We start from the raw sequence: 21,766 nt of genomic DNA, 5'->3' as shown, positions 1-21,766 counted from the left end.
GGAAGCATTTCCAGAAAGAGAGAGATGTGTGAGGTGGTATCTGAAACATGTGCCTCCCACGGGGATGGGAGCATCTGTGAGTGTGTGTGAGTGTGGGTGCATGGGTGTGTGCCCGTGGGTGTGAGCACACACACACACACACACACACACACGTATGTGAATTTCTGCATGGCCGTGGAGGGGCTGCCAGGGAAGAAAAGCAGGGGTGTGGTGGGAGGAGCTGACAAACCAGAGCACAAAAGTGCCAACGCTAAGGAAGGGGGATCTTCTAAACCCCCTCCTGGCCGACTGCCACGTAGCGTTCTCCTCAGTCATCTTCATTTCTGTCTTAGGTTTCCATAAACAGTGCAGTTATTTATTTTATTTTTGTTTGAAATGTTAAACAAGCCCCGAAAGGAAAAGCTGTTGAGGCAACTCGTGGCGTCTCCGGAGAGCAGTTGCACTGCCAGCACTTTCTGCAAGGGCTCGGCGAGTTCGCCTCTCCCCTGCACCCTCCTGCCCAGGCTCTGATGAAGCCCCCACGCACCCCTGCCCTGGCTTGGGGCCCACAGCTTCTGGGATCCTTAATTTGACCTGTTTCCGTTTCCAGAGTGTAGGTCATGCCCCTTGCCCTCCAAGGAGAACCTCTGGTCTGGAAGTGTCTCTCCCCAAGCTGGCAGAATGAATCACAATTCTAAGGACAACAGCAGCACCCAGGATCAGGACTAACACTCACAGAGCGCTTATTAGGTACTGGGTACTGTTGAAGATGAAGAAGGGGCACACGCACTAACACATTTCACCCTCGCTGCAGGCCTGAGGGGCAGTTGTCATGATTATTCCCATTTTACAGATGAGGAACCTGAGGCACGGAGAATTAAGAGATTTAGTTATAGGAGACAAGGCCAATAGTGCTGGGCCCAGGGCGAGGCCAGTCACATGCCCTGGGCACAAAATGTAAGAGGGACACCCAGAATTCGGTAATCAAGATAAATAATATTTTAACGCAAGGTCTTTTTAGAAGTCCAAGTTAATACAGAAAAATCTGCAGTGAACAATGTATCAAGATGTTAACTGGAGACAGGTCCAGGAGATTCAATTCCAGTCATTCTGGCTGTTGTTCTTTACGCCCGCGCCGTGCTGCCTTGTTTGGCATTCATGGAGGACCAAGCCAGGCCCTTGCTTTTGTGCAAGTCACCTCTCTTGCTTGTTCTTGTCAGCCTCATAGGGTGGATGCTGCTTTCCTCACTGGAGAGACCAGAAATCTGAGATAGAGACAAAATTTTCTATCTATCCATTGTTTGTTTATGTTTGCTTCTGCCTTCAAAGAACAACAAACCCAACTAGAATCCCGAGCAGGACCTGATCCCAAGTTCCCTCTGAACCCCGTGCTCTTTCCATGAGCTCACAGCTGCCTTGGTGAGCAGCCCTTCCCTCCCTCCCTGCCCTGGAAAGGAATCTGACAGGCAGGAGGGAGAACCGCTCACAGGGGCAGCAAGAGAGCTTATGACAAGTCTGTTCTCTTAGCCAAACCCACCCTCGAGACACCTCCTGTTCAGCCAGGAAGGCCCTTTGCCAGCCTTCCCACTCCTGCACAGAGCCAGGGCAACTGTACAAAAGACCCTTCTCCTTTCCGACTCCTCACTGGTCGGCCCGAGGCTGCCTTGCCCGCCAAGCCTACCCCTCCTGCTCCTTCTGGACTCGACAACACCCAAGACACAGACATGTTTGTGCATGAGCCTCCATCCCAGCTCCCAGCCCCACTCCAATGAGGAAGGGTCACAGGCTTGCAGCGGGGGTGCAGGGAAACATGGAGGGCGGTCGGAGACCCCAGGGCCAGAATCCAGCTCTTGAAGAAGAGAAATGGAATGCTGTCTCCATCCCAAAATTTAGGTCACTGGAACAATTATGGTGTGGCACAGATACCTGATTGACTGCACTCTCTCAATTTGCCAGGAGCAACATTTTGGAAGATTTAAGGCAGATGTGGAGGGACTGTAAAGAGGTCAAGGAGGGAGGGTCAGCCAGAAGTCATCTCTATCTGTCCTGTCTTCAAGAGACTCGGCTCTCCCTGACCCAGACACAGTGGTTCTCTCCTGCTCCTGAGACCCAGCTGCCAAGGCTCATTCTTCCCCTGTGGGTGCCCCCTGACTTCTAATTGCCCCCTCTCCTCCACATCCCTCCTCCAAGGCGAAAGAAAGAATGGGGCTTTGGAGCCAAGCAGGGATATGTCCAAGTCCAGACTGCCTTTGCTACTCACTGTATGGCCTAGGACTGGTTACCTGCCCTCTCACACCTTCACTTCAGATGTGTAGAATAGAATAGGGGTGTCTATGTCAAAGATTGGGTACAGTTCTCAGCAAAGTGAGATGTTAGTTCTCCTCTCTAGCTTCTTCAAAAACTTTCTGGGGCACCTGGGTGGCTCAGTCAGTTAAGCGTCTGCTCTTGGCTCAGGTCATGATCCCGGGATCTAGCCCCTATGCAGCTCCCTGCTCACTGGGGTGTCACTTCTCCCTCTGCCCCTCTCCCTGCTCATACTCTCTCTCTCTCTTTCTCACTCTCTCTTAAATAAACAAATAAAATCTTTTTAAAAAGGTCTTTTCAGCATGGCCTCATTTTGCTCACCCTTCAGGGATGTAGACCCTTTCAGAAACTGATAAAGAGTCTTTAGTAAAAGCCTTCACAGCAACGTCCTTGATTAGCCCACCTCTACCCAACCCAATATGTGGAATCCCACACCGCTCTTCCAACTCGTCAGCAAGATGGGATAAAGCTTGAGGGCAAACCATAAATCCACCCCTTTCCCACCAGAATCCTGAGCCCACAGAGATATAAGAAGGAATAAAGAAGCTGGAGAGCAAAACATCACCTACGTTACTGTTAAAGCTGGTGAATGTGGCTTAATCTGGAGACAAGTGGGTTTTCTTATTCTGAACCCCAGAATTGTACAGCAGTCCCTACCCACTTGCAGACCTCACTGGGCTAGGGCAGACTTCCCTGGAGGGCAGATTCTGCCTTCAAAATCTCAAGACCTAGAGGAGCAAGACAGAGCACGTGTTTCCGACAGGTGGGCCCACTCCAAAAGGAAGAGTACAAAGAGACAACCAGGCTACACATTCCCATCCAAATTCACCAAAGTGAGTTACTTCTCCAGGGAAGAAGTGAGCAGATGAGAAGAAACCAAGAGTGTTCATCTAGTGGAATCCCCCACACTTGGAAGGAATTATCAGAGCGAGGAAGATGTACTCAACATCCCCTAAACCCTACATAATAATTTTGTTTCTTTCAATCTGATAGCAAGAACAAAAACAACAAACATATATACATATCTATTCCATTAGGCATGTATATATACATACATAATGTTATCTAAAAATTGGAAAATAATAGAAATCCTCTTAACATTTTTGTGTGAAGAATAAATGGAATCATGCACTTAGCACTTACTAAATGCACTCAATACATTCTAATTATAATAGCAACTTGAAGAGTAACTAAATGCTGGCCTAGGTGACAAGGAACAGGCAGGATACGAAGCAATGGAAATTGACACAAGCATACAGATAACATTTAATTCACCCCAGAAAAAAAGAAGCACTGAAAAAAGAGACCAGTCAGTGGAGAGAGAAATGGCACTGACCCTAGGGTGATCAGGGAAACCCCCATGGCCAAGGCGACATGTGTACTTTGTGTTCTGAAATGATGTTCTCAGGCAAAGAAGTTGTACCAGAAGAGTAGCCCGGTTTGAGTGAGGTGTCATGTTCTCAAAGTTATAGTAATGGGAAGCAAATTTTTAGATTCCTATCAACACCCCTACCAGCCTCTCTTTGGGCTTGGTGCTAGCCTTAGTTATAGGAGAAGTAGCAGCTGGGGTGAATTTGACAGACCTTTTAGCTGAGGAAGTGGGGAGGACATACCCTTTCAGTCCACTTGCTTCACCATCAGTGTTCTCATCCCTATGTGGGATGCTCTTTTAGAGCTGAGAGTTCATCTCTGTCTGGTTCTAGCACCTCCCTGCTAATGCTCATCCCTTAGTGGCAATCCTCAGTTAACTAGGTTAGGCAGCTTTTCCCCAGCCTATGTTTTCCTCTGTGCCTCTCTGATCCAGTCCCTCTGGGCCACAGCGACAATCTCCCCCCTCCGCCAGATCCCACACCCTACCATGGGCTGGCACCCTTTTATCAGGCCACATCTCTGGGCGTTGGTGGTGCAGAGCAAGCTAATGTCAGCACTTCTACCTCTTCGCCCAAGCCAGTCCCTCCAGCCCCTTAACCACACGACATGCTCTCTTCTGACTCTCTCTCTCTATGTCAGCACATTCCCAATCTTCAGCTAACCAGCCACACTCCCTTGATGACACGTGAGAACACCTCCCTAGCCTAGATGCATACATTTTCTCCTGGTTCAACAGAAATTATGGCAACAGAAGGGCAGAAGTCTATGGGGCTGAATTAGAAACACCAGAACAGAATCCTGTGTTAACTTCAGGAGTGTGCAGTCCTTTCTAGGTTACCTGCTTTGGGCCCCCTGGCCTCCTGGGGACACAAATGGAACATCCCAATGTTCAAGTTAGTTGAAGTTTGGCCACTCAAATCCAATCTCTGTTTATTTTTGTGGCGTTCTGGCAGAAATGTTAGCAGCCACCTCTGACTACTTCTGGAACTCAGCATCAATAAACTCATCTGCATTCTTTGTTTTGTGTAAAAAGAAGTCATATTATCAAGACCCAGATTCAGCCCACAGACATTTTTCCAGTATCGGGACAGTGTTAGAAACAACTCCCTGACTTTGAGTCTGCCCCAGGGCAGACAAAAAAGCAACACAGAAAGCCATTTGAATGAGAAAATACCACATGGTATTTGATATTGAATGAGAAAATACAACACATGGTGTGCTGTGTTAATTCCACTGCTGCTCAGGGACAGTAGTGCTAGGTTCAGTTAACTTGACGGAGATGAAAGTATTAGAAATTCAGTCTTTAGAAGTTAGTATAGTTCTCTGTGATTTTAGTAGAGACCTCTTTTGCTGGACACAGCCATGAGAGATGATACTAGTTCAATCCAGAATAGCCATCCTGATCACGGCTGGTCCCAGAGGCTAGAAACTTCCTGTCATTGTAGCTCTTTCTCTGAACTCCTTCTCCAAATGGCTGTAGTGCCCTGCCCTCCCGCATTGACTTTCCGCTAGAGTATTGGGACATCCCCCCTAGCCCAATCACATGACTCTTCATTTCTTCCATCTCGGCCCACCCAGCTCTCTAAAACCAGACTTGTTTTCCTGATTTTAATCCATTGCTAAGTCTTTCTAGTTGTCCTTCATGGTCCAACAAAGAGGAAACTCTTTAGCTGCCTTCCCAAGCTCTCTGAAGCTTACCCCATCTGGCCTTCCAGCCGTGTGATTCTGCTCCTCTGCTGGACCCCAAGATATAGGCCACCTACCTCTGTGACTTGCTGTTACACAAATTCCATCATTCTTTCTATAGGAAACACATCAAATTCACCCCACCCTCCCTACTACTTATCTATTGACTGGTAACCATCCCTTCAGATCTTACAATAGGGGATCTTTGTGATTGGCTAGCCCCAATACCCCTTTATTTGGGGATTTCATTTCTTCCTCATTCCAATCACATGGGTAGACACCTGACCCAGCATGACCAATACAGCTATTCTATCCCCAAGCCAGAGTGATGGGTCCATATTTGATGATATGCCAGGCAGGAGTAGTCAGGGTCTTCTGGGAGGGTTGACAGATGGGTGTTGGAGAGGGGAAGGTCTGCTGGGTACATGCTCCATGTTTCATGGCATCTGGGGCTCCAGGCTCTCCTGCTTATGTTGACTTCACTCTCAGGCAGAGTTGTGATACCACCCCAGGTCTTTGGATACATCTGGATCTGAACCTAGCTCTGCCTTTGGACTTACAAATTGCATGAAGCAAAAAAACAGGCCCCTGTTTGCTTTCAATAAATAATTCCATTTTGTTTTTAGTAAATAATTTCCCTTTGGCTTAAGTCAGAGTTGGGTTTCTGCTATTGATAGTTAAAAGAGTCCTGATCAAGACATTGGCCACAGTTGCGTTAAGTACAAAGGGACACACATATTCTGCCTCATCTTATTTTTTGGAGTGTAAGCATCATTCCTATAGAACACACTGGTAACTGCTCCAAGGCAGCTCTTCTTCTGCATATCCATGTCCTCTGTTGTACCTAGCACATAACAGGACTTCAAACATACCTTTTGTTTGGTTGAATGAATGAGAAGATAAATATCAGACAAAAATAATCTGTTCTCCAATTGACTTTCACTGACCACATTCATTCATCCGTTAACTCTGGTAATGTAGGTAAATACAGTTTTTGTTGCCAAGGACATTTTCGATCTGTAAAAATAAAATAAAATAACATTGTTTCCAGACTTTATGGACACCCTGCCGCATTCTAAGTGGGAAAACATGACTTGGGAGCTGCATGGATTCAGACTTTCCCACATCTCTGGGTCTGAGCCAAGTCAGCTGAGAGATGCTGTCCCAGCGCTACATGAACTAGCGATGCCCACATCCCACCAGACCTGGGAACCAAGTCACCGATGAGAGGAGCTTTTAAAATGGGAGGGAAGAGAGCAAAGCTCTTGGAGAGCACCCCAAAAAGGGGGCTGACATCAAAATATGGCCTGAAAATCCAGTCACCTTCCATATTTCATGCCAGCTGGGGAAAGGTCAGACTACATTTTCATCTTGTTCTATGAGAAGATGACCTATTTATCTAAGAGGGTTTTAAGGAGTGCCTTCAGTTTATTTAGTGGTTGTGTCTTTTTTTTTTTTTTTTTAAATTTCCTGCCTCTTCCTCCCATATTTGGAGTGAGTTGGTCCAAGCCTCTAGACAGGGCCTTCTTTGGTACAGAAATTACTGGGGCACAAGGCCTGCATTTGTCTCTGCTTTCGTGCCCAGCCAGTGCTGCCTCCACCAACCTCATCCTCCACCTACCCCAAACCACTGTTCTTCACTGTTCTTCAGAAAGTAGCTATATTTCCATTTGGCTAGCCAAGTAGAGACTGGGAGAGGACCCTAGTCCATTTTGCCTCGCTGGTGCCCACTGAGGACGGTGGGCAGACAGCACTCTGTAACTATACACTTCTCCCCTTCACATGTTGGGGGCAGGAGTGGGAGGCTTGATTCTCCTTGTCTGACAGTACAGGTCCCCTTCTTCATTTTGTATACACACCTAGGAGGGTTGGAAGCTGATGCACACCTGACCAGACCTGCCCTCTTGCTTCACCACAACAAGGAAGCAGAGGCTCCATTGGCATCAGACGTCCCCAGCTGGGAGCAGACATCACTGGTTGAGAGGCAGAGCCGCCTCTTTCCCCTTGAGGTCAGACTCCTACCAAAAAACATGTCTTGGCTGCTTCTCACTAGGTTTGCAACATGGACACTCAAACAATGTGATTTGAATGAAATTAGTTAGTACTGTTGGAGTGAGTGACTCCGTGCACACCATGGACACCCGTGCACACACATGGGGGCACAGGTGCCAGCCCTTCTTTGCACACGGTCTTGTGCAGAAATGTGAGAGAAGAAACAAAGTGGAGAAGAGGATAGGAAAACCGATCAGAAGAAAGACAAAGGTAGATAAAGACAGCAATGGAGGGAAGCCCCCATCCCTACCTCATCCTGGCCCCTGCTACATCCCAGGGAATCTCACGCTAGAAAACCTTTCCTCCCTGTCCTCTGCCTTCCATTGCTAGCTTCCCTCTTCACATACATTTTCTTTAAGTCTCTTTCTCAAAAGAAAGCAGAAAAAGGAAAGACAGAAGAAAGAACAGGCAAAACAAAGAAAGAGGGAGGGAGGGATCTTCATTCAGGGGCATCCTTGCTCAGCTTAGCTGCAGACGTTCCTCGGCTTTCCAGCCAAGCCTTCCAAGAGCACTCTGCACCCTGATTCCCTGCTGGCATCTGCCCTTCCCTCTTTATAGTAACCCAGCACTGGTTCCCACTGCAGATGGAAAGGACTCCTGCACTGGGCACCATTAAGGACTGAATTGTGTCCCCACATACAAAGTTTTATTGTCATCCCCAAATGTGACTATATGAAGCAAGGTCTTTCAAGAGGTGATTAAGTGAAAATAAGGTCACAAGGGTGGGGCCCTAATCCAACAGGACTGGAAGAGGAAGAGATTGCAGGAGTGCGTGAACACAGAGAAAAGGTCATGTGAGGGCACGCCCAGACAATGGCTGCCTGCCAGCCAAGGAGAGGCCTCAGGAGAAAGCTACAGTGCCAGCACCCTGGTCTTGGACCTCCAGCTCCAGAACTGTGAGACAACAGATTTCTGTTGTTTACCACCCAGTCTGTAGTACCTCGTAATGGCAGCTCTGGCAGACTAACACAGGCCCTCAGGATGTTCTTGTCAAACTCGGACTGCTTTGAACCCTTGCCATGAGACCTCCCTGAAGCCCTCCAGGCTGTTAGGAGCCCACCACTGAAACTCTCCTCCACTGGTACTAGTGATCCTTCTCATCCCTGGGTCCCCTCCCACTACTGCAGCTATGGGAGTTAGGTCAGGAAGGTGGACCATCATGATGACATTAGTGCCCTTCTAGGGAGAAGAAGAAAGCCATCCTCTCTCTTACCTCCATGTGAGGACACAGTGGGAAGCAGCCATCTGCAAAACAGAACGCAAGCTCTTATCAGACATGCCTCCAACGGCTTTGCTTTCCCAGTCTCGAAACTGTGAGGAATCAATGTTTGTTGTTGAACCCATGTGTCTGCAGTAATCTGGTGTGGCAGGTTGGACTCACAGACTTGCAGACGTCAGACTACTTCCTCACCCACCACCATGTCTCTTTCTTGGATCACTCTGGAGTTCTCATCTTTATTCACTGGGATTACTGGAACTGTCATGAAGCTGGTCCCTTGCCCTCACTCTCATTGCCTTTATTCCATCCCCATTCTTGGGCCCAAAGAGTGAACTTTATAAAATATAAAACTTATCCTAACAGGAGGCTGCAAAAAACTGCCTGTGCCCTAATTCTCACAGCCACTCTGCCTTTCCCCTACACCTCCTTCCCAGGGGCCTCACCACACCCTGCTCTGCCCCCTGCTCCCTCATACCTAAGGGCTTCATGCCTGCTGACCAGAGGTGTCCTGAAGCATCCTCTCCCTGGACTGTCCTACCTCCCCTAGTCTTCCATCATCTCTTAAGACCAAATGCAATCTTCTCTATGAAGGTTTCCTGGCATTCCTGGGACAGACCTCAAGGACGGCCTTTGGTCATGCACACATGATACTTAGCAGGTTACTTCATTACTTTTTATTGCATTATAAAAATGTGCTTTTATAATTGTATGATAAAAACATGTTTGCATGTCTGACTTCCAAACTACACTGTAATCTCCTTGGAGGCAGGAATCCTATTTTCCCTCCCTATTTGAATACCCATTACCTGAACACTATCAGCTAGCCAGTGGCCTTGCAATAGCAAACATTGGTTAAGTTAATGAGTGACCAAAACAACAACCAATTACACAGAAAAGAACCAGAGAGAAAAGGACCACAAACCCAAAAGCATCAGATGCACTATGGCTTTGGGGTAAATGAGTCAGAAAACATAAAAATCATCAGGTTGCTGCAGCACTGATACTTTGTATATCTCGGAGTGGGGGGAGGAGATAGAAACAGAGGAAAGAAGGCAATGAGCTAGAGAAGAAATTTAGTGTGGACCAACAATTGTGATGAAAATGATAGCAGCCTGAACTATAATTGCAATAGGGAATTGCCAGCTATTAAACCGACTTGATGTAATTCAAGTCATTAATTGTTTTTTCAAGTAATGAAAGACTTGTTCTCTGTGGCTTGGGGGAGTGTAATTAGTTCCATGAGGAATGTAAGAAGAGGCAGATTTCAGTGCAACATCAAGATCTTTCCAGCAATAAATTTGCTCATATGTGGACTGGGTCAAAATGTGAGAGTCTCAGTTCTGCTACTTACAAGCTCTGTGAACTTGAGTAAGTTACTTAACCTTTTTGAGTCCCAATTTCCTCACTGAAAAATGGGCATAATGATAATAACAATATTAACAAGAGCATAAATATTTTAATGATATAATGTGTTCAGTGTACTGTAGGCACTTAATGCACATTGACTATTAGTAGTGGAAGTTAGTTCCCTATAACTGAAACTTCTAGAACTCCTTGCTGAGTACAGCCATTTCTTTTTTCTTTATATCTTCTCTCTAGCATTATAGTTATTTGTAGATCTTATTCTCTAGTAGATTATACATTTTTGAGGGCATAATGCAAATGTTTCATTTTCATCCAAATGTCCAGGATCTTTGGACAAAGGAAGCATTTGTTAAATATGTATTGGATTAGGGGATGGAGATCATGCAAGCATCAGAGGAAAGACTAGATCTAGATTACCTCCAAAGTTTATTCAGATGTTCAGTGTCTAATTCATTTATTCATTCATTTGTTCACTCTACAAATGGCATTGAGTAGCAACCATGTGCCATGGACAGAGCACAGAACCAGATATGGGCTCTGACTATTGGTTCTATGTCCCTGTTGGGTTAAGAAGCTGTATGTTACCTAATCTACACCCTTTGAATCCATTGAGTTGTCTATTTTATTTTATTTATTTATTTGAAATAGAGAGACAGCATGCAAACTGCAGGGACAGGGAGAGAGAATCTGAAGCAGACTCCATGCTGAGGACAAAATCCAAGAGGGTGTTGGATCTCATGACCATGAGATCATGATGGGAGCTGAAACCAAGAGTTAGCTGCTTAACTGACTAAGCCACCCAGGTGCCCCTGAGCTGTCTTAATGCTAGTTCTTTAGTTCTTTGTTTTGCTTTCTAAACTGCCTGCTCACTTTGGGCTATCCTGGAAAGCCACTTAGGAGGAGAGATGTCAAAGAGGAACAAAGTGGGAGTGACTATTTTCCAAAACACACAGTTGTTTTTGGAAATGCAGATCCAGACCTCTTGGATACGAAGGGAGGAATCTTAATCAATAGCAAAAGGCCTAGTAAGATCTCTAATTAGTGCTACCCCTTTCTACCTCTTCCATTATAGTCTGATAATCCACCCCCAAGCCTCAAGGCAAGACAGAATTTGGGAGGTTAATACATGACCCTAGAAAAAGTGTCCTTCTGACTACATAGAGTCTAAACTGAAGAGTGGGAAATCCAAGTGAAAGAAAGCAACATAGAACCACATGCTCCCATGAGGCTGTTCTATGTAAAGGTAATGGAACAAATACCATGAGATCACAAATGATGTGAGCCATTTTCCAGAGATGACTAGTATTCCAGGGACTGCATATTTTCTTTACCTGGAACACAAGTCTTTAATCATGGTGGATCATGAATGGTCTTCGGGAACCTGTGAAATATTAAAATTACATACAAAATTGAGCATGTAGATTTTTCTTGGGAAAAGGCTTTATAGCTCACATAAGATTCCCAAAGAAATCTGTGGTCTCTAAAATTTTTCATGTTAATAGGAAACACATAGCTGACCAAGAAGATATTCTGAGTTGGAGGTAAAAGGAGGGTTGAGGAATACATTTCCACAGAGCTCACAACTGCCAGATCAATCAACCTATCACCAGCTTCTGAACACAACTCCCATTATTCTTCTAGGAAGTCTTCCTTAAAGAACTGTGAATAATCTATAGTACTCGAGGTCTCATTATAACACTCACAGGGAGCTGTGTGGAAAGGGTTGCCTGACAAGAGGGATGACCTGCCAAGGGTGGTCCACAGGGAGGGGATATCACAGGGATAAATGCCACAGCCTCTCTCCATCTTTCAACTTCTTACCAAGGCTTCCCCTTGCCCAAATCAAATAAAAACCAGAGGACACGTGAGTCCATTGATGTAGACCATTAGGTAAGCCTCCAAAAGATGCATAATAGATCTACAGGGGCTAGATAAAGACATTCCAGAAGAGTGTGTGCATGTACACACATGCATAGATGTGCATGCATATACATGTACACACACACGGGTGTGTGGGTGCGCTGCCTACAGGTAGGGGTAAGTAGTGTAAATTCGGATCCACTGAACTTTACCTCTGACAAGTTAGACCAGAGAAAGTGATATCAATAATGGACTCCCATTTCTTGCCCAGTTCTCTGTGCTAGTCTTAGCAATTAGGAACCCCTTGCGTGTTCTTCCACCTAACTGGCAACAACACCAAATTGTAATAAAGCTGGGTTCTTCTGGTTGGGGTGAGAAAGATGGATTAGTGATGGAGGACACAGATCCCAGAGCCATATTTTTGAAGGATTGAGCCAATTGCTGGTACTATTTGAACAGAAACTGTTTTCATATTCACTGGGTATGCAGGCATAGATTCATGCTCACACACACAACACACCCACAGATACAACCAGCTACAAGAAACTCACTGAAGATGGGTAAGGATAGGACAAAAAGGAAGAGTATGATGGGCTAGAGGAAAAACTATAGAAGAAACACTAGTATAAATAACTCCAATAATATTCACCAAGGAAAAATGTAAGAATAGTAAAAATAGAATTTTAGTCATCACACAAACATAATAATTCAGGTTCGGCAGATTCAAAGGCCAATACAGACAGTGTCTAACATGGCACTGAGTTCTTTAAAAAGCTTAGCAATTGAATTTTGATGCTCAGAGGTTAAGAAGAACGGTCTGTTTGCTTCTGGTTGGATTATTTCAGCCCATGACAAAATAGCAGACCAATGGTAGAATCCACATCTTTCAAAGCTTGGCTGGGCCTATATCTACAGTAGCAACAACTCCTGAGTCCTTCCTATATCCTCTTTCTTTGTACCGCAATTCCTCCTCCAGCAACATGGACGGGACTGGAAGAGATTATGCTGAGTGAAATGTGTGGTGAGTCTAAATGGCAAACCCCACTGCTCAGCTAGGTTTTGGTATCTGTCTGCTGTGCCATGAACGGCTCTGTAACAACTGGCTGTGGGCTTCAGTTTCCTCATCTGTAAATGAAAGGATTGGACCAATGCCTTCTGGATCCATGTTTAGCCACGGTACTTCTCCTAACATTTTGGATCCCTAATACCTATAAAGGTATGCAATGGCTATGCATAGTGGGCACTCCATAAACACTAGGAAACTATAGAGAACATCTCAGTTTAATAAATATCTCTCCAGTCTAATTTTCGTTGTATGCTTAGCTCTTGTATTGCCCAATTCAAGTTACCTCACCAAAGTTTTGTTCAATTTGATTACTGTTATAAAGTACTTAAGGCTTTTCAGTACCTTGCAGTATATCTGACCCCCTGGACCATTGCATGCATTTTATACCCCACTCTCACCTTCCAGCCTAACCAAGAGTCTGGGTAACTCCTTGCATGATGACTTAATTATTTCCAACTGATTGCATATTCTGCTTCCATTCCAAGAATTCCCTCCCTGTACTTCTCTGCCAATCATATTCCATGTTCTCTGCTGATGACATCATGACTTCTTTCAAACCCCAGCATACATGCCTTCCTTTTTTTTTTTTAATTTTTTTTATTTATTTTCAGCATAACAGTATTCATTGTTTTTGTACCACACCCAGTGCTCCATGCAATCCGTGCCCTCTATAATACCCACCACCTGGTACCCCGACCTCCCACCCCCCACCCTCAGATTCTTTTTCAGAGTCCATAGTCTCTCATGGCTCACCTCCCCTTCCAATTTCCCCCAACTCCCTTCTCCTCTCTATCTCCCCATGTCCTCCATGCTATTTCTTATGCTCCACAAATAATATCACAATATGATAATTGACTCTCTCTGCTTGACTTATTTCACTCAGCATAATCTCTTCCAGTCCCGTCCATGTTGCTACAAAAGTTGGGTATTCATCCTTTCTGATGGAGGCATAATACTCCATAGTGTATATGGACCACATCTTCCTTATCCATTCGTCCGTTGAAGGGCATCTTGGTTCTTTCCAGTTTGGCGACTGTGGCCATTGATGCTATAAACATTGGGGTACAGATGGCCCTTCTTTTCACGACATCTGTATCTTTGGGATAAATACCCAGGAGTGCAATGGCAGGGTAATAGGGAAGTTCTATTTTTAATTTCTTGAGGAATCTCTACACTGTTCTCCAAAGAGGCTGCACCAACTTGTATTCCCACCAACAGTGGAAGAGGGTTCCCCTTTCTCCACATCCCCTCCAACACATGTTGTTTCCTGTCTTGCTAATTTTGGCCATTCTAACTGGTGTAAGGTGATATCTCAATGTGGTTTTAATTTGAATCTCCCTGATGGCTAGTGATGATGAACATTTTTTCATGTGTCTGATAGCCATTTGTATGTCTTCATTGGAGAAGTCTCTGTTCATATCTTCTGCCCATTTTTTGATATGATTGTCTGTTTTGTGTGTGTTGAGTTTGAGGAGTTCTTTATAAATCCTGGATATCAACCTTTCATCTGTACTGTCATTTGCAAATATCTTCTCCCATTCCGTGGGTTGCCTCTTTGTTTTCTTGACTGTTTCCTTTGCTGTGCAGAAGCTTTTGATTTTGATGAAGTCCCAAAAGTTCATTTTCGCTTTTGTTTCCTTTGCTTTTGGAGACATATCTTGAAAGCATACATGCCTTCTTGAAACATCCCAAGACCAGCCCTCAAAGATTCCAGTCACTAAGTCACTTCTGCCACTTTCCTGACTAGATATTTTATCTATCTTCCCCTCTTGCTCCTCCGTGGTGCTTAAAGCATGTGCTTTTCATGTTGGTTTTATCCGTGGAACTGAGGCAAGTGTTATTTTATTTTTTTGTTAATGTTTCTGCTTAGACATTAGATACAAGTTTCTTAAAAATTCAACCATATAGTCCCCCCCCTTTATAATTCCACAGAATGCCAAGAATACAGACCTTTCCTTTGGGAGGGAAAAGTCCCTACAGCCTGGATAAAATCAATGACAGAGCCAAAGGACATACAGTAGTGCTTTCATTCCCCAGTATGGTATTGTTGTTCATCTATAACACAGTTAGGGTTTTTTTTTTTTTTAGTATGTAAATTATCATGGTTCCAAAAGTAAAAACTATATAAAATGTGTGCTCAGAGAAGTGCTATCTGCCCAACATCATTACCTATCCTTCCTGCACCTATTTCTCCGCATCTCTTATATGTAATACATTTTATTCCTTTTGGTTTTTTTCTGCCTGTGTTTCTTTTGGCAAAATTAAGCAAATATTGTGTATACATGTGCTTTCTTCTTTATCCTTTTTTCTTACACAAAAGATAGCATTATATACACTATATCTATACTCTTTTCTCTTTGCTTTTTTCACTTAATGAAATATCCTGAAAGTCATTCCATATCAGACATGGAGATCATTCTCCTTTGTTCTACAACTACATAGTATTTCACTGAGTGGATGTGTCATAGTTAATTCAGTCTACTACACGTGGAAAGTTGGGTTGTTTCCAGTATCTTGTAATTATGAACAATGCTGCAATGAAGAACTTTGTCTATATGTATTTTGTATTATTAGAGGTATATCTCTGGAGTAGATTCTTGGAATGCGGGTTGCTAGATCGAGAAATAAACATATGTAGTTTTGTTATATATTGTCAACTTCCACTGAAAAGGGTTGTATCATTTTTCATTCCAACTAGCAGTGAGAGGGGCGCCTTGGTGGCTCAGTCGTTAAGTGGCTGCCTTGGGCTCAGGTCATGATTCCAGGGTTCTGGGATCAGGCCCCACATTGGGCTCCCTGCGGGGAGCCTGCTTCTCCCTCTCCACTCTGCTGCTTGTGTTCCCTCTCTGGCTGTCTCTCTCTCTCTCTCTCTCTGTTAAATAAATAAATAAATAAATAACCAACTAGCAGTGACAGTTTTTGTTTCCTCAGACTTTTGTCACTAAAACATGTCAAATATTTAATTTTTTTTCCTGTTCTGAGAGGTGAAAAATAATACCTCATTTTTAGATTTAATTTTCACTTCTCCTATTATGGACATGTTGAACATATTTTGATATATCTAAAAAATTTTTAAAAATTATTTGGACTTGGGACGCCTGGAAGGCTCAGTTGGGTAAGTGGCTGCCTTCAGCTCAGATCATGATTCCAGTGTCCCGGGATCGAGTCCCACATCAGTCTCCTTGCTCGGCAAGAAGTCTGCTTCTCCCTCTGCCTCTCTCTGCCTGCCACTCTGTCTGCCTGTGCTTGCTCGCTCTTGCTCTCCTTCTCTCTTTGACAAATAAATAATCTTTAAAAAAATTATTTGGATACATAGGACTACCTTATAATCCAGTTATTGCACTACTGGATATTTATCCAAAATATACAAAAACATGAATTCAAAAGGATACATGTATCCCTATTATTTACATTATTTTACGATAACCAAGTTATGGAAACAGCCCAAGGGTCCATCAATAGATGAATGGAAAAAGAAGACATTTATATATACAATATATATATATAAGAAGATGTGGTATTATATATATAATATATATTATATATACATATATTCATATATACATATAACATACATATATATGTAATATACATATATTATGTATATGTAATATACATAATTATGTATATGTAATATACATATATTTTATATATAATGGAAAATTATTCAGCCATAAAAAAGAATGAAATCTTGCCATTTACAACAACATGGTTGGAGCTAGAGAGTAGAATGCTAGGAAAATTAGTCAGAGAAAGACAAAAATCATACACTCTCACTCACATGTGGAATTTAAAAAACAAAGCAAATGAACAAAGGAAAGAGAGAGAGAGAAACCAAGAAACAGAGTCCTGACTATAGAAAACAAACTGCTAGTTACCAAGGGGACGTGGGTGGGGATGGGTGAAATAAGTGATTGGGGGTTAAAAGGACACTTATCATGATAAAAAATAAAATAAAATAATAAAAAATAAATAAAGCTGCAGTGCATTAAGGAAACATTACCTCATACATAACTTTTATTTTTTCCAGAATTACTGAGTATTGGAGGTTTTTTGCCCTTTTTTAAAATTTTTGTATTATAGAAGTTAAGTATTATTAAAAAATTGTTCTGAAATAAGATCGCAATGCTGCACATCACCATTTTTTGCTTAATATATTTCAGGCATAGTCCATCAACAAGATGAAATACAATCCTAAGAGTATATATGGAAATCACAAAATCACATGTCAGACATTCAGAGATACTAAAGATGATGAATAAAATGAATTCTTATTAATGCTAATAAGTATTTAGAATATACACAAATGCTATATTTTAAAACATAATAATTTACATTTTTTTCTCTAGAGACAATGTTGTATTTAAACTATAAGTACAAAATATTATAAAAGATACATTTATTTATACAATTCAATACTAAAGTTAAAGAAATGTGGAAAAAATATTTAGATATATATTTTGCCTATTTTTAAAATAGTTTTTGTTTTCCTTGTTTTCCTGTGTTTAAAATTTTCTTTGTACTTTGGGAATATTAGTTCTTTATTTGTTCTATACATAAGAATAGTTTCCCCCAGTTTATAACTTGGATTTTGAATGTGTTGTGTATGGTGTTTTTGACCATGCAAAATTGTTGATTTATAATTTTATATAGTCAAGATGGTGATGATGATGGTTACAGGAGTTCAAGTCACAGATAGACCTAGACCAGAAATTAATTTACTCATGTTTTCTTCTAACTAGAAGCTCATAAAATTTTATTTTTTGTTTCTTATATCTGATACATTTGAAGTTTATTCTTGTATGTATTTTAAGGTACACATTTCATCTTTTTTTCAAATGTCTATCAATGATTAGAGCTTCCAATTTCATCATACACTAAAATTTTTGCATGTATGTGAATCTTTTTATAATTTATTTTACTTTTTGGTCTGTCTACCTAGGCACCCTGCCTAAACTGGTATAATTTCAGAAACCTTGAAGTGTATTTAAAATTTGGGCAAGACTAATTCTTCATTATAGCTTATTTTTTATTTCCTAAAATTTTCCTAGTTGTTTTTACTAACACTTTAATATAAATTTTGGTATCAATTTCTCTACAAAAATTTTGAATGTGGTATGTTAGATTACACATTCAATGAATCAATTAACAATGGGAGAAATAACATCTTTATGAAACTGAGACACTCTAACCAAAATCAAAGGTTGCCTTTCCATTTGTTCAAGTATACTTTTATCTCTTCAGGAAGGTTTCGATTTCCTTCCATTGGATTTTGCACAATCTTATTGAACTTATTCCTGAGTAATTTACTTTCTTTGTTTATATTTTGTTTTTTTTTTTAAGATACTTATTTACTTATTTATTTAATAGAAAGAGAGAGAGAACAAGAGTAGGGGGAGGAGCAGAGAGGGGGAACCAGACTCCCTGCTGAGCAGGGAGCCCAATGTAGGACTTGAACCCAGGATCCTGGGATCATGACCTGAGCTGAAAGAAGGCACTTACCCAGCCATGTCACCCAAACACCCTTCTTTGTTCATATTTTAAATGAACTTTTCTCTATCATTATATCCTATAATTGTTGTTGTTTGTGTATTCAAGAAGTATTAATTTTCTGAGTGTTAACTTTAAATTCTGGTATTTTACCTAAATTTAATAAAATACTTTGAGTTAGCTTTATCAGTGATTAAGTGTTTCATGTATACTATTATTTTACCTGCAGATAGTAATAGTTTTACTTCTTTGTTTCCACTTCTTATGCCTCTTGTTGATTTATCTTGTCTAATTGCATTGGCTAATATCTCCAGTACCATGTTAAATAAGGGGGAAATAATGAACATTTTTATTTTATTCCTAATTTTAATGGATATGCCTCTAATGTTGTCTCATTAAAGAAGATACTGACTTTAAGACCAACTAGATATTTTTATCTTATTAAGGAGGTAGCCATCAATTCTTACATCTTAAGTGCTTTTGTTAGGAATGGATGTTGAATTATTTTCAGAAGCTTCTTCAGCATTTGTCACAATAATCATGAATTTTCTCCTTAAGTATATTAATGTAACACATTATCTTAGTGTATTTTCTAAAATTGAACAAAATGTTCATTCTTGCAATAAACCCTGGTTATACACATTATTTTTGTATGTGGTGTGGATTTTGTTTACTACATTTTATAATAAGTCATCTTTGCCATATTCTCATCTTCATCTTAGCTCACTCTTCAATTATTTTACTCAAACTCACCTTTACCTCATGTAGAGAAAGAGTCCTTAAAACACATGGCTTGGAAGTTCTTCTGGTTTTTAACTGGACTTCCTGCCTACTTTGATTCAAACCCTCTTCTATTTTCATCAAGAGAGATGGAAAACTCCTGTAGACATGGTACCAATCTGATTAAATTTACCTTGCCATCAAAATAAGAAGTAGTCCTGGACACTTCCTGAAGCACATGTATTAAGATTATTTAAACTCCCTTACCCACTTCCAGTACAGCTGAGAGAGCAAACCAATACTCTTAAAATCTTGATTAAGCCATCTCTTAGTCTCTATTGCTAGCCAAAACCTACTCCCCTTCACAGAGGAAAGTGGAAATTTCTGGGACCCTCAGGTTCAGAATTATGGTATAAAAATATTCAAAGTCCAGACATTTATTTAAAAACCCTGGCTTCTTGATGCAGATTTCCAGCAAAAAAGCAAATTCTTACAATGGAAGACCATAGACCATCCACTCAGTCTCAAGTCCGAAACTTTGGATTTTTTTTTTTTTCAGTTTCTCTCTCTCCCTTCCCAATGGTACTCCCACCCTCCTGATCCAGCTGCTTATTCAATCCAACATCAAGTACTACTGATTCTACCACCAAAATAAATCTCCAAAATTCATTTCATTTTCTCAATATCCCACCCACCACCTAAGTCATTGTATTATTATATTCTTTGCTTTCTACTTTTATATTACATTTTTTTAAAAGATGTCTCTTGAGTATCGTCTAGAGAATAGGCTGGGAAATAAATCACATTGTATCACTCTTTGAAGATTTGTGACTCTCTCTGCCTAGCACATCACTGCTTCCCACATCCCCTGGTGTTCACATGACTAGCTCCTTCTCAACCATTAGGTCTCGGCATATTTAACTTAAATGTTACCTTCTCAGAGAAGTCTTCCCTCACCATCCTATATGAAAAGGTCTCTGCTATACATTCTCTGATTCTAAATTCTGCTTATTTGTTTCAGGCACTTATATAAAGCTAAAGTTAATTAACTACTTTTGCTTCTCCACTAAACTAAAAATCCAGGAGAACAGAGACCACATTGGGTGTTTGTTTGTTTGTTTTCACCTCTGACCACAGTATCCCAGCTCCACAGTGCCTAGTAGGTAGTACGTATTACTAAATATGTATTAAATGAATAGATGGTTCTCAGTAGGAGAAAAAAATATTAAATCATCTGACTTCTTCAAAGTTAGATGGCCCCAAGTGGGACATAGAGTTGGCAATATTGTCTCTCCAAATCTGAAATCCCCAGGAAAGAAAAGAGCTAAGTTAAGGTCAAAGTTTTATACATCCTTTCAGGTACATCATTGAAATCCTAGCATGAATTTATTTCTCCTGTCTAGGAGTCTTGCAACACATTTATCAGTTCCCAGACCCAGAGCTCTCAAAAAATTCTTTCTGGGGATTTTTAAATCCAGTGCTAGCCAGTAACTGTTCTACTACCTTTTTCTTCTCTTTGAAAAAAAAAAAATAGTTGTTTTAATTTCTTAAAAAGAAGAAGATACTAGATGGCAGACCCTGGATTTGATTTGGACAAGAAGAAAAGCATCTGAAAATACAAAACACTGAGCTCACTGTGCAGGCATATGCATGTGTATGTGTGTTTATATGTATGCATGACCTCTTCTACCCCTCAATTCTCCCTGACAACCACTTTCAACAAATGCATGTGGCCCCAACCAAAGATGCTGTAGACAATTCTCTTTCTCACTCATTGTGTAACTTGGGCTCAGATAATTTGGGAGATTCCTTTTGAAGGAACATCAGGAACTCTGGAGCTGGCCCATGAAGCTAACTTCTCTCTCTCTCTCTCTCTCTCACACACACACACACACACTCATCTTCATCTTCCTTTGAAGAGGCTATTCTGGTTTGAAACTTTCTAACCCAGAAATTCTGGCTCTGAGATATCTTACTCAGTTCTCTGGAGTCATTTACACATAAACTTGCCAGGCAAACTCTCATTGCTGGGAACCTATGGGTGGCTCCAGTCATCTGGCTATGAGTATTTGGCATCCCTAGGAACAACAATGGCCCTAAAGAAAACTTTTGTGGGACTGAATGTGACCTGACAGTGGCGGTGGTCTCAGACAAGACTCCTATAGTCATATGTTGTATGTATTGTTCCTCCAGTTCCTTGGGAACTCACAAAAATCTAAAGAAATCCTGGGATGGGAGAGGGGAAAAATATTAAATATTTTTCCACTGTTGTGAAAGCAGTAATCTTGGGAAAGAGAAGAATGTTCCTACAAAGATAGATAGATAGATAGATAGATAGATAGATAATAGATAGATAGATAGATAGATAGATGATAGATTGATATTCCTATAATAAAAAGAAAGTTGATAAAATGTAGCAATGGGTAGGACTAGACATAGAGACCAACCTTCATGATGGTCATAGGTTTTTCATGACCCAATCCTGAAGAGGTTTGCCCGAAGATCTTAAAACAATCAGCCATGATTGAGATGATAAACTGTCTCCCCAACATCCTTATCAAGAACATTGAGCCTCTGCTGGGCCTCCAGAGGATCCTGTCTGAGCACTGGGCAGAAAACAGTGTAGTGGATTTGTATTAATGTCTCTAATTATC

Source organism: Mustela putorius, unplaced genomic scaffold (genome assembly GCF_011764305.1).
Source record: "Mustela putorius furo isolate JIRA1106 unplaced genomic scaffold, ASM1176430v1.1 tig00000275_pilon_pilon_pilon, whole genome shotgun sequence".
Lineage (NCBI taxonomy): Eukaryota > Metazoa > Chordata > Mammalia > Carnivora > Mustelidae > Mustela > Mustela putorius.
The sequence above is the reverse complement of the archived record's forward strand: the minus strand, read 5'-3'. Positions refer to the sequence as shown.